This window comes from Caretta caretta, chromosome 3 (assembly GCF_965140235.1).
Source record: "Caretta caretta isolate rCarCar2 chromosome 3, rCarCar1.hap1, whole genome shotgun sequence".
In the NCBI taxonomy this organism is placed as follows: domain Eukaryota; kingdom Metazoa; phylum Chordata; order Testudines; family Cheloniidae; genus Caretta; species Caretta caretta.
This window is the reverse complement of record NC_134208.1, coordinates 65,565,109-65,577,168: the sequence shown is the minus strand read 5'-3', so window position 1 is coordinate 65,577,168 and position 12,060 is coordinate 65,565,109. Positions and strand designations below refer to the sequence as shown.

General features: G+C 39.6%; 1 protein-coding gene and 1 pseudogene across 2 annotated transcripts in view; one reads left to right on the top strand and one right to left on the bottom strand.

Annotated features, from left to right (window-relative positions):
• The window catches only part of ME1 (malic enzyme 1), a 348,457-nt gene that overhangs the window by 118,084 nt on the left and 218,313 nt on the right, over positions 1–12,060 (top strand). The window lies entirely within an intron of this gene.
• LOC125634421 (non-selective voltage-gated ion channel VDAC1 pseudogene) lies at positions 4,178–4,709 on the bottom strand (annotated as a pseudogene).

Here is a 12,060-nt window from a genome sequence, read left to right as displayed (position 1 = left end):
TCAGGAGCCAGGGCTTCCAGGCTTCTTGTCTCCCTACCAGGCAGGCTGCCAAGGAGCTGGGTGAGTGAGGTTTCTCACCAGAACCTGCCTGGTTTCCAGCAGAGTTTTGTTGAAAGTAGATTTCGACAAGTTGGCATTTTCTGATGGAAAAACTGTTCATTGGAAAATTTCCAACCAGGTATATCTGAAAGCTTATTCAATCATGCCTTTATTTTGAGTCACTGCAAACTAGTGTATTGGGAACTGTGACAATTGATGCCTTAGGGTTTTCAAAAAAGGATTGTCCACCTCTGCCAATACAAACCACGGTGCTGAGCAGTTAGAAGGCAAGCCAGTGACTGCTGCTCCTTTTCCCTTCCTTATCCACATTTCCCAGCTCCTCCTGCTGTCTAACAAGAGTGGCCCAGGAACATACAGGGGAAGTGAGCAGTCAGCAGTTGCATTGCAGTGACATCAGCCCCAGTTCACTTCTTCAATGAGAGAATGATAATAGAATGGACCATCTTTCTCCCTTTCCATTTCTCTTCCAATCTAGGAAACAGGGACACCATTGACTTTCTTTGGGGATAGAAATGGGTGGAGCTTAGTATAGGTGAGGGAAGAGAAATAAAAATACCAGTGATCCTAGAGGTAGAAAGTCAAAGTGAGACATCATTATCTTTTTTGAGTAGGAAGAGAAGCAGAGACATCAGTAATTTCTGTGGAAGAGATAAATGGTAGAGAGAAACAGGAAGATTTCAAGAGGAACAAGAGAGAGTTTGAAAGAGTCCTTGCAGAAGAAGATGCATGCTTCCTTGGGTGTGGAAGAGAAGAGTCATTTTCCATGTTACGTAGAGAACCCTGATAATACTTGAGTGGGGACTAGTCCTTTCAGTCCCACGTGAAAACACTGAAGGAAGGGAAAAGTAGCCCATATGGTCCCCGCACAAGATAATAGATAAAGAGAGTGTTAGCACATAGGATCCCCCGTAGGTTCAGTGAAGAACTCATACTTCTGGGTGTTATCTAAACCTCAAATATTTTGAGGATCTGAATAAAAATATCTAATATTTAAAAATACTTGAAACTCATCTGACTTTACAAAGAGATCTCTGGAGCTCTATCAAGACCCCAGCTTATTTAGCGATCTGTCCCTGGATTTTTTTGTCAAATGTTGACAACCACAACAATGGATAAGAGCAGAAGGATGTGTACAGGAATAATTTTAGCAATGTGTTGCTTTTAAGAAGTGGCCAAACTTAATCCATTGGAAGTGGAGGGAAGAGAAAGCATAGTGGCTACATGTTGTCATGAAGGAAATCATATGCAAAAGTAATGTATCCCTTTTATTATTTTATACTGTAGTTTGTATGATCTTTGGGGCAGAGGCTGGGCCTTTCTTAAATATCTGTAAAGCACCATGAACAGATCTGGTGTTGTATAAATATTTAGTAACAGGTAAATATCAATATTTCAGACAGTTTTTAAATTCTGAAAAGCAGCTCTGATTCTTAGGATTTGAAAGCTCCTCCCTTTAGACTCTATTTCTGAGTTCACTCCCTTTCAGAATAATTGGATTAATTTATATCTTTTAAGTCATTGATGTGTATAACAAGCAAACAAGGATTCTGTAGCCTTATGTAAAATAGGAATATCTGATAATTTAAATGTTTTGATCTGTCCAATCTGACTGTATAGACAGCTGTGTACCTGCATCTCCATTTATGTACAATTTATAAATAATCATGTAAAGTCAGCCAAATATGTAGGTTTTGATAAGACACTTGCATAGTCCAGTTCACACACCTTCATACTTGTCCATCTTACATGCTAATTCATAAAAATGATCTAATTTATATATCTTTTAAGTCATTGATGTGTATAACAAGCAATTTGTCCGGCAATTTTTTCTGAGCCACAGAAAATTCCTTCGATTTGTCATAACAGAGCATCTGTTTGGCCTCTCTTCTGTTCCTTGTATTTTTATCAAATGCTTGGTCATGGTGACAGTGTACCTCAGGAAGAAAGGAATCTACATCTTCCTGTGCCTGGATGACTAGTTACTGAAGGGCAGGTCCAGAGTGGAAGTCCTTTCCCATGTCAACACTACACTTCACTTGTTCAACTGTCTGGGTCTCATCCTAAACACCAGAAAGTAAACTTTGATTCCCACTCAGAATATCGAGTTCATTGGTAGGCCCTAATAGACGCTACAAGTTGGAGAACATTTTTGCCGACTGACCATTTTCAAGTGATTTGCCACCTTTGAGTCTGTCTACAATCTCAGCCTTCCAAGACCATTTGGATGTGCCTGAGGCCTCTTGAGCCACATGTCCACTTGCACGCAGCTGGTACAGTTTGCAAGGTTTTGTCTTCGCCCCATTCAAATATGGCTCAGGACAGTTTACTCTGTGACTCTTCACTCCGTGGATCAATTTTTCTGTCTCCTTCCACTGATCCTGGAATCCTTTCAGTGGTGGATGCTTCCAGAGAATGTTTGTCAGGGTGTTTCCTTCACGTGGCCCTTTTTACCAACCATGTGTATTGTCACTGACACCTCCCTGATTGGGTAGGGGGCACATCTGGAGTCACTGAAGTTCAAAGTCTGCACTCGGAGCAGGTGTCCTCACTGCATAACAATGTGCTGGAGCTTTGGGCCATCTGCAATCCATGTCAGACTTTTCTGGATCATATCGGGGCTCAGTGAATCACATACTTATAAACAATACCACCACAGTATGTTATGTGAACAGGCAAGGGGGAGCATGCTTCAGGATTCTCTGCCAAGAGGTAAACAGGTTGTAGCAGTTCTGCATTGAAGAGAGTATCACTCCAATAGTTGACCATTTCCCCGGGGTCCAGAATCATCTCATGGACCATGTCAGCAGGAATTCTTCCCTGAGTTGCAAGTGGTCTCTGAAGACCAGTGTCCCCTGGGTCATCTTCACAGCTTGGGGCATTCCAATGTTTTACCTGTTTGCTACGAGGAACAACAGGGAATGTCATCAGTTCTGCTCTCAAGGGGGCTTTTGGCCAGATTCACTGTCTGACGTTTTCCATCTCAGCTAGCAGCTGGCTCTGCAGTATACGTTTCTGCCAATCCCAATCATCCCACAGGTCATCCTCAAGCTGAAGGAGGATCAGGCCAAGCGCATTCTCATTGCCCTGACATGACAAGTGCTGGTTCTCCAATCTTCTTGTGCTGTCAGTTCAGCCTCCAGTACCCCTTCCTTTCTATCCCAACCTACTCACACAGAATCACGAATGCACTTTACATCCCATGCTCAGCTTCCTGCATCTCACAGCATGGCTACTTCGTGGCTAAATGAGGGGAAGTATGGTGTTTGGAGGCTCTTCAGCAGGTCCTACTCAACAGTTGAAAGCCTTCTGCCAGAATGGCCTAGTCATTAAAATGAGCCTTTAGCTCATTCAGAGTACATCTGGCAGCAATATCAGCGTTTCATCCCCCTATTCAGGTAAGATCAGTCCTTTCTAGTGCTATGGTAGCAAGAGTCTTAAGAAGACTTCTACATCTCCATTCTCTGGTCTGAGAGTTGGTTCCTTTGTGGGACCATAACTAGTGGTTTTAATGGGACCTCCATTTGAGCCCCAGGCATTTTGTTCCATTCCGCTTTTGTTCAGAAGACTGCTTTCCTCATAGTTAACGTGACTTTGTGACAATACCAATTTTTTTTGTCTAAAGTGGTTTTTCAGTTTTGTTTGAATCTGGTGATAGATTTACCTATGTTCTTTCCTAAACTGCGGTCATCTCCAGAGGAGCAGCATCTCCATACATTAGATGTCAGGTGATGTCTAGCCTTCTGTCTGGAGAGGACTATGCTTCATGAATTAAGAGTTCACTGTGGTGGATTGCAATTCTCAGTCACAGTTTCTATATCACACTTTTCTGTCCTTATATAGCCATTACTCTGAAACCGGTAATCAGTACCATTGTTGTATCCCTTGTAAAGTTGTAATTAGCAGCTGTGATGGGCAACAAGCCTGGAATTAGGATTGTGTTTAATGTTTTCTTCTCAAAGAACAACACTTTAAAGCTTAGCTGTCTTTAACCAGGTTTAACATGACTGAAACATAACAATACTTGCATCCCAGACGTAAAACATTAAAAGGTTCACTAAATTCTGAAGGTAGCTATACTGTAAAGTATTTTCAATTTAGTGATTGTATAATCTCTTTTTATGCTTCAAATTCCAATCCTAGACCAAGTTAGTGTCCACCCGCATTGATATTCTTGCTATCCAACAAAGCTGACAATGTTAGTTTGATACCTGGCTTCAAAGTCTGAGTGTATCCTAAACCAATCAGACTGGAGTTGTTCACTTTAGCAGAGAAAGATGCATTGGGGTCAATCTGATATTTGGCTGCTATTCTAAAGTGCGTGTTGCTATTTCCAGCTGTCCAAGCAAGGTTGACAGAAGTTTCCAATTTATCATTCATCTTCTGATAAATGGAGCCTCCAAATTCTGTGCCATCATTCACATGAGTGTGAAGCTGGAATTCATCAGTCTTATAACCAGCAGCGAAGTTGCTCTGGGTTACTCTGGATTTAGTCATCTCAGAAGTCATTTGGTAACCTGCCAACACAAAGGCTCCACGTATTGAAGGTCCAGCAATATCAAAATCCATGTCACAGCCAAGGTTGATGTGTTCCCGTTTATATCCGGTCTTAATTTTAACATTTTTTTTCCTGATCTTCAAGAGTAATCTCTATGCCTAGTGTGTGGTCGGTCCACTTCTCTGTGAACATATATATATATATATATTTGTATATGCACATCTTCTCTTATTCATAATTCATTCTGTAGGACTTCTTCAATCTTCTCAGACATCCAACAGAAGCAGACAAGATTGCTTAATTTGATTATGTACCATGTGAAATATTTTGTTTAAAATAAGCAGAATATAAAGACCAAGTACTGTCACAAGACATAAACAAATATTCCATTAAAGGTTGCTACTTACAGAAATATTGTAAATATTTTACATTTGAAACCAGTAGTATTATCTCTTGAATATACATTTTAAAGATCTAAATAAATAGATAAAATAAAACAAGTGATGACATTTTTAATTATGTGTGGAGATCTGTGGCTGTGTGAAAGTGAAAATAGATGTGTTTTCAGTTTCTTTTATATTATGTAAAATGGTGTCGTTGCCACCAGAATTAATAATAATTTTATATCATTTGGTTTATTTTATTTTTGGAAAGTGTTACGTGACTAGTTAGTTTGAAATTGGCTAGTTTTAAATAGTGTATTGCTGAGGAAGAATGGCACACAATAAAAGAAAAGCCTCTAGTATAATACTATACTATTTTTGTCAGAAGTATTGTAGATCAAGAGTTCCTTTCAATGAAGCACAGCAAAGAATGGAATAGACCTATTTGCTTTTCAATTTAGGCCAGGTCTACACTGTAAACTTACATCGGAATAAATATGTCACTCAGTGGTGTGCTGAACAACGCAGTTATACCAACCTAACTCGTGGTGTAAAGCAGTGGTTCTCAACCTTTCCAGACTACTGTACCCCTTTCAGGAGTCAGATTTTTCTTGCATACTCCCAAGTTTCACTTCACTTAAAAACTACTTGCTTACAAAATCAGACATAAAAATACAAAAGTGTCACAACACACTGTTACTGAAAAATTGCTTACTTTCTCATTTTGTCTGAAATTTTAGTTTGTACTGACTTTGCTAGTGCTTTTTCTGTAGCGTGTTATAAAACTAGGGAAATATCTAAATAAGATGATGTACCCCCTGAAAGACCTCTGTGTTACCCCTAAGGGTACACGTACCCCTGGTTGAGAACCACTAGTGTAGAGAGAGAAAATCATCCAAAGCACAGGACTTGGAGGTAATGCGGGACTTCAACTATGCAGATATCTGTTGGGAAAATAACACAGCAGGGCACAGATTATCCAACAAGTTATTGGAATGTATTGGAGACAACTTTTTATTTCAGAAGGTGGAGAAAGCTGCTTGGGGAGAGGCTGTTCTAGATTTGATTTTGACAGATAGGGAGGAACTGGTTGAGAATTTGAAAGTGGAAGGCAGCTTGGGGTGAAAGTGATCATGAAATGATAGAGTTCATGATTCTAAGGAATGGTAGGAGGGAGAACAGCAAAATAAAGAAAATGGATTTCAAGAAGACAGACTTTAGCAAACTCAGGGAGTTGGTAGTTAAGATCCAATGGGAAGCAAGTCTAAGGGGAAAAACAATTGAAGACAGTTGGCAGTTTTTCAAAGAGAGATTATTAAGGGCACAAGTGCAAACTATTCAACTGCATAGGAAAGATAGGAAGTATGGCAAGAGGCTACCCTGGCTTAACCAGGAAATCTTCAATAATCTAACAATCAAAAAAGAGTCCTACAAAGAGTGGAAACTAGGGCAAATTACAAAGGATGAATATAAACAAATAATATAAGTATGCAGCGACAAAACTAGAAAGGCCAAGGCACAAAACGAAATTAAACTAGCTAGAGACATAAAGGGTAACAAGAAAGCATTCTACAAATACATTAGAATCAAGAGGAAGATCAAGTACAGGGTAGGCCCATTACTCAATGGGGGTGGGGGGAGAATAACAACAGAAAATGTAGAAATGGCAGGGGTGCTTAATGACATCTTTGTTTTGGTTTTCACCAAGAAGGGTGGTGGTGATTGGACATCTAACAAAGTGAATACCAGTGAAAATGAGGTTGGATCAGAAGAGGCTAAAATAGGGAAAGAACAAGTTAAAAATTACTTAGACAAATTAGATGTCTTCAAGTCACCAGGGCCTGATGAAATGCATTCTAGAATACTCAAGGACCTGACTGAGGAGATATCTGATTGAGGAGATATATGAGCCGTTAGCGATTATCTTTGAAAAGTCAGGAAGATGGGAGAGATTCCAGAAGACGGGAAAAGGGGAAATATAGTGCCAATCTATAAAAAGGGAAATAAGAACAACCCAGGGAATAACAGACCAGTCAGCTTAACTTCTGTACCCGTACCTGGAAAGATAATGGAGCAAATAATTAAGCAATCAGTTTCCAAACATCTAGAAGATAATAAGCTGATAAGTAACAAAAAGAAAAGGAGTACTTGTGGCACCTTAGAGACTAACAAATTTATTTGAGCGTAAGCTTTTGTGAGCTACAGCTCACTTCATCGGATGCATTCAGTGGAAAATACAGTGGGGAGATTTATATACATAGAGAACATGAAACAATGGGTGTTACCATACACACTGTAATGAGAGTGATCACTTAAGGTGAGCTGTTACCAGCAGGAGAGCTGGGGTGGGTGGGAGAAGAAAACCTTTTGTAGTGATAATCAAGGTGGGCCATTTCCAGCAGTATTTTTCATGTTCTGTGTGTATATAAATCTCCTCACTGTATTTTCCACTGAATGCATCCGATGAATGTTATAATTCAAAAGCCAGTTGGAGAACACTTCAATCTCTCTGGTCACTCGATTACAGACCTAAAAGTTGCAATTCTTCAACAAAAAAACTTCAAAAACAGACTCCAACAAGACTGCTGAATTGGAATTAATTTGCAAACTGGATACAATTAACTTAGGCTTGAATAGAGACTGGGAGTGGATGGGTCATTACACCATTACACAAAGTAGAACTATTTCCCCATGTTTATCCCCTCCACCCCCACTGTTCCTCAGACGTTCTTGTCAACTGATGGAAATGGCCCACCTTGATTATCACTACAAAAGGTTCCCCCCCCACCCCGCTCTCCTGCTGGTAATAGCTCACCTTAAGTGATCACTCTCGTTACAGTGTGTATGGTAACACCCATTGTTTCATGTTCTCTATGTATATAAATCTCCCCACTGTATTTTCCACTGAATGCATCCAATGAAGTGAGCTGTAGCTCACGAAAGCTTATGCTCAAATAAATTTGTTAGTCTCTAAGGTGCCACAAGTACTCCTTTTCTTTTTGCGAATACAGACTAACACGGCTGCTACTCTGAAACCTGATAAGTAACCGTCACCATGGATTTGTCAAGAACAAATCGTGTCAAATCAATCAGATAGTTTTCTTTGACAGGGTAATAAGCCTTCTGGATATGGGGGGAAATGGTAGACATGGTATATCTTGACTTTAGTAAGGCTTTTTATACTGTCTTGCATTATCAGCGGTTCACAGTCATGCTGGAAGGACGTAATGAGTGGGGTCCCGCAGAGATCAGTTCTGCATCCGGTTCTGTTCAATATCTTCATCAATGAATTAGATAATGGCATAGAGAGTACACTTATAACGTTTGTGGACAATACCAAGCTGGGAGGGTTTGCAAGTGCTTTGGAGGATAGGATTAAAATTCAGAATGATCTGGATAAACTGGAGAAATGGTCTGAAGTAAATAGAATGAAATGCAATAAGGACAAATACAAAGTACTCCATTTAGGAAGGAACAATCAGTTGCACATACACAAAATGGGAAATGACTGCCTAGGAAGGAGTACTGTGGAAAGGGATATGGGGGTCATAGTGGACCACAAGCTAAATATGAATCAACAGTGTAACACTGTTGCAAAAAAACCCAAAACAACATTCTGGAATGTATTCGCAGGAGTGTTGGAAGCAAGACACGAGAAGTAATTCTTCACCTTTACTCTGTGCTGATTAGACCTCAACTGGAGTAATGTTCAGTTCTGGGCACCACATTTCAGGAAGGATGTGGACAAATAGGAGAGAGTCCAGAGAAGAGCGACAAAAATGATTAAAGTTTAGAAAACATGACCTATGAGGGAAGATTGAAAAAATTGGGTTTGTTTAATGTGGAAAAGAAGACCAAGGGGGGACATAATAACAATTTTCAAGTACGTAAAAGGTTGTTACAAGGAGGAGGAGGAAAAATTGTTTTTCTTAACTTCTGAGGATAGGAGAAGAAGCAATGGGCTTAAATTGCAGCAAGGGAGGTTTAGGTTGGACATTAGGAAAAGCTTCCTAACTGTCAGGGTGGTTAAGCACTGGAATAAATTGCCTAGGGAGGTTGTGGAATCTCCATCATTGGAGATTTTTAAGAGCAGGTTAGACAAACACCTGTCAGGAATGGTCTAGATAATACTTTGTCCTGCCATGAGTGCAGGAGACTGGACTAGATCACCTCTCAGGAGCCCTTCCAGTCCTATGATTCTAATTCTATGTCAATAGGAGGGCTTCTTTTGTTGACATAGCTATCATCTCTTGCAGAGGTGGATTAACTACACCATTGGGAGAAACACTGCACGTTAATATTTTTTGTATTATTTCTTTTACTTAAAGGGAATTTAAACTTAAAAGGAGAGTGCCATTTTCCAGTAGCACTTACCTTGTTTTACCTTCCTTTCTGACTTCCTTGATTTTTATATTATAATTTGATACTGAGACTATTGTTGTCACTGAGGTATAAATTAAGTTTGTTCCCTGCATGGTTACATGTAAAACAAATCAAATATGGCCAGCCTCACACAGGGAAGATCATGTCAAACCTATTTACACCTTTTTGTGTGTTTTTGGAGGTGATTCCTTTTTTATTAAAGTGGAAATTGAAGAGAAAATTCAATCACAGTAAGTCTATTAAATATGTTTTCATCTACCTTTTTTAGAATGTAGGCTTTGCAGGACAGGGACTGTGCCTGTTTTTTGGGAACTACCATAAACAAATAATGGCAATATTTTACTGTTAGAGCTAAACAGAATGTAGCAATAGATATTAGCGTCCATATACTGGACATTTTGCTATTTTAATGAGACAGAAAATCATAAAACATAAAAAATATCCAGTGATCTGAATTTTCATACATTTAACATTTTACATGGTTTGTATTAGTTTTTCCATGTCATTAGCATAGCAAGATTCCTACTAGATGGGTGTAAATATTTTTTTATTCGTAGTTCCTCTTACCTTAGACAGAGTAGAAAAATAAAACAAATGTGTGTTTTGGTGATAACCCACTGTTTTGCTTCAAAAGCTAATTTGCCGCTCTCTTGGTAATGAATATGCTCCTCCCTGCTGAACTGTTTTGTCATTCACAATCTTTAAGTAGCTCTATTTGTGCCTATTTGTGTGTAAGTAATTAAGTTATTTATTGAGCAGCTGTCAAAATAATTTAGTGGCCATTGGGGCAGAACTCCTCAAAGACCCCTTAAAGCAGAATGTTTCCCAAGGTCTGCCTTTTCAAACAGGATTCCATCTAATTAAGATATCTGTTACTTATGGTTTGGTAGAATAATTTGGGACTATAATTAGATCAAGCAATAAACAGAAATGTACTTATCATCATCTTCCTTTCCATGTCTTCCCTGTATTATAGCAATTTTAGTCATCTGAAATATTCAGGACTACAACTTGTGGTTTGTTTCTGTAAACAAAGGAGATAGTTATTTTCTGACAGTCAGTGTTATCTATGTTCTTATTATGGGTAGGTTTCTGAAATATATTGAATGGCAAAAACTTAACATAAAACAGATATCAAAACACCTTTTTTCCATTAATGTAAAAAATATATGTCTTAAATAACAGTTTGTACTGAATTACACAGTTTAATCGCTGAAGCCCTTAATATATTACAGTGAACTGCAGATTGTGCAACAGTGAATAAAAGACCAAAATAAACAGGAGCAGTTGTGCTTTGTGTACTGAATATACGTTTCCTTGGTATTAAAGTCTTCCACACCAAGGGCTTTGTAATATTTTACTCAGATTATTCTCAAAATAGCCATGTTTGTTCAGTGTCTTCTATTTTATTTTTTGAGTGTAACATATTAAATGGAATGAGTTCTAATATTACCTATTTTCTTTCGTCCAATTGTGTATATTTTGATCACTCTCAGTATTGTTGATTTTTTTTGTGCAGTCATGTGACCATAATTCACCTAGCTAACATGCTGAAATAGTGTGAAAAGAACAGAATTTATACTTTTCAAACAAAAGTGGTGTTTTTTTCCAAAATGCTTAAAATAGTAGTAGTTTAGCCAGACCTAACTAGCACATCAAAAAATGCTCACCTCTCTAGCCAAGATACATACTTTGATGGGGGCTGGGAGCAATAGAGATGGGTGGGGAGATGAGATCTGAACTAGGAGCTGCTGGAGTACTGCTCTCTCCCACTTCCCCTCTCATTTGTGGGAAGGGGAGCTGCTTCCTTCTTTTACCCTTCCATCCCTCCCTTTTTCTTGTGCTGCAGGGATGGGGGAGAAGGGGTATTGTATGCAGCATCTGGGCACTAGAGCCTGTCCTGCCCACTGCTGCTGACACTGGAGGTGATAGTGGGGCTGGATGATTGGCTCCTGCCTGGACGGGGAGGGAGGTTGCTATAGTTAACTGCATATAGACCTGTTTCAGCCCTACACTTCACACCCTTAAACTACTATGCTTGAACTTCTTTGATATTGGGGGCTCAGCTGATCACCAATTTTGGGGTCTGGAAAGGATTGTTACCATATGGCAAAACTGGCAAACTGCTGTATGGGTTTTCCCTTACATCCAGCATCCTGAAGGTCTAGTTTTGAGGGTTTGAATGACAACTGTAGCAACTTTGGCATGACTCAGTGCACTTAGTGGGTTAGAAAGTGTTTAATTGAAGTCCCTGTAACCTAGTGGGGACTGCCTGGGCATTGGTCCAGGGCACAGCAATACATGATAAGAGGGTATGCCTCTATGCCCAACTTTGGTTCCCCTCATCTTATCTCTCTTACTTCCAGCTGTAGGAGGTCAATGGATGAGGACTCTGGCTTCAGGTCAGAGTCCTTTGGCAATCCTGAGAAAGTAGAGGGGGCCTTCACATTCACTTTAAGGTATATAGTCCACTGAAGTCATTGATGCCAGTTGAAATCTGTCTGGAACAAATCTTGAGGGAGAAACCAGTGTGGTTGGAGGGTTTAAAAGGGTCCAATTTGACGCTTCTGCTTGGATACTGATCCTGAGCATGGTGAGAGATATTCCTGTATATCATTCAGTATATGGCTTCCATCATCTCCTCTCTCCAGGTTGGACAGGTTTCTGGCTTCTCTCTGTACCCTTTCAGGTGACACCTTCACCTCTCTGATTGGAATCCCCTGATTCTCCCACTCTTAG